General features: G+C 53.3%; 1 protein-coding gene across 1 annotated transcript in view; it reads right to left on the bottom strand.

Annotated features, from left to right (window-relative positions):
- MBTPS2 (membrane bound transcription factor peptidase, site 2) overlaps positions 1 to 2,048 on the bottom strand; it is an 85,199-nt gene that overhangs the window by 7,749 nt on the left and 75,402 nt on the right. The window lies entirely within an intron of this gene.

Below are 2,048 nucleotides of genomic sequence, written 5' to 3'. Positions count from 1 at the left end.
TGCATAAACCAGTTTAAGTAATCAGAAACTGGTATAAACCTGTAACAGAACAGAAGCTCAGTGCACATAAACCAGTTTCAAAATGGCTGAAACTGGTTTAAGATAAACCTGGTTAAATCTAGTATCAGACTTAACTGATTTGGGTCAAACCGGTTTATGAAACTTTTGTTCCAGACCCCTTCCTAGTTTAAGTTAAACCAGAGTCTCCCAGCATCCCTTCCAGCCCTGGGCTGTGCTGTGCTGTCTGCTGTAGCAGAGAAGGGTTGTGGGGGGCAGGGGGAAGGAGGCAGGGCCTACCCCCCACCCCCTCCCAGGCAAACCCCGGCTGAGGTCTGGGGCCAGGAAGGGTGGGGAGTTAAACTTCCTCTCCCCCGACTACATAGCTGCCCTGCCCTGCTAAAAACTTATTGCTGGCTGTGACTGTGGACTACAAATCCCAAAGGCACCTGGAAGCAGGAAGAGGACGTGATGAGCAACCCTGCAGAGGCCTGCTAATGTGATTCTCCACTGCAAATCCCAGAGACCTCAGGGGCAGCAGGAAGAGGAAGCAAACACAGCCCATGTTGGCTAGGAGCCAGAGAGCTGTGCTCTAGTGCTCCCTGGCTTCTGGCCTAAGCCACTGCAGGCATGTGACTGCATTTCCTGAATCAAAAGTAAGCGTGTATCTAGTTTCTCAGTTTAATCTCTGCAGCTTAGACAAATTTGCAAACAGAACTGGTTCAGCCTCAGGCTTTCTTACTGTCTGTACTTAGCTTAGAGAGCTGGTGAGCAGCGGCCTGACTAGGGGCTACAGCTGTGAGTTGCCACACAGAGGGCTGTGAGCCAGGATAGACTTCTATCCCTGGTGTAGGTGGGGATCATTTGAAGAGTTGCATTGCTGGGGGTAGGAGCATCAGGCTGGAAGGGGGAGAATTTAATGAGGGGACTTGGTAGTGAAGTGGGAGGTCGAGAGGCAATAAGTGGGAATGGCGGCTGGGGGCTGAATGGTAAAATGAAGTCCATCAGCCACTGAAGCCACTAAAGGGTAAAATAAATGTTTTTAAGAAATAAAATGTAAATTAAAGAAAGCCTCATGTTTTAATAAACTGAGATGGGGATTGGGTAGTCCCAGCTCACAGGTACACTGTCCCTGCTCCTGCCAGGAAGGCCCAGCTTATGGGGACCCTGATATGTCTTCCCTACCTTGCTCTCCCCCTGGCTCCTCCATAGCTCTGCCTTCCGAACTGGTCTGTGCTCCTTTCCAGCTGCCTAGCCAGGTCACATACCCAGAGGCAGGAGGAAGAGCTGGTTTCGTCCAGTACCATCTCATGGGCAGTGGAATTCAGGTGGTAGAAAGTTTGTCTACAGAGAACAAAAGGATGGGGAGAGGGGATACTGTACCCTGGAATGCTGGATGACTAAGACTTGGGCAGCTTATTTATGGGGACTGCCCACACATTCATGGAACTTGGGCTAGGTTACATGGTTCAGAGATTAAGGGTGCACCGATAAAGATTGTTTTGGCCGATACTGATGGCCGATTATTAAGCAGACATATTGGCTGATACTGATCTGATAGATGAGTGCTGACTGAGCTGCAGCCCGGCAGCTTGGACAGCAGTGTCTGGCCAGTAAGTCTGTGGAGGAGAAGGGGTGCGTGTGTGTGTATGGGGGGAAGATCAAGGCCCCCATGGTGAAGGAGGGATTGGGGCTGGGGCAGGCACTGTCCAGATGGGCCAGGAAGGAGTGCAGGACGGAGCTGTGGGCAGCTTGTCCAGGGTGTGCAGAAGGGCAGTTCCTGTCGCTGCATGCACCCCCAAGGAAGGCCAGGGGGCCATGTGCCCCCTGGATTTGTGTGTGGGGAGAGGGTGAGCTGCCTACTGCGGGCTTGGGGCCAGGGGCAGCACCAGCTTCTTCTCAGTGGGGGGGCTAGGCTGGGCTGCGCTCAGGGTGGGCAGGGGTGGTGCAGGGCAGGTAGCAGCGGTGCTGGGAGGGGTAGTTGTGGGGTGGGCTACAGCCACCTCAAAATTCACCATAGTCCCCCCCGTAGCCACTCTCACTGCCCCCCC

Source organism: Gavialis gangeticus, unplaced genomic scaffold, assembly GCF_001723915.1.
Source record: "Gavialis gangeticus isolate Ggan-Ray unplaced genomic scaffold, GavGan_comp1, whole genome shotgun sequence".
NCBI lineage: Eukaryota > Metazoa > Chordata > Crocodylia > Gavialidae > Gavialis > Gavialis gangeticus.
This window is presented reverse-complemented; position numbering and strand designations above follow the sequence as displayed.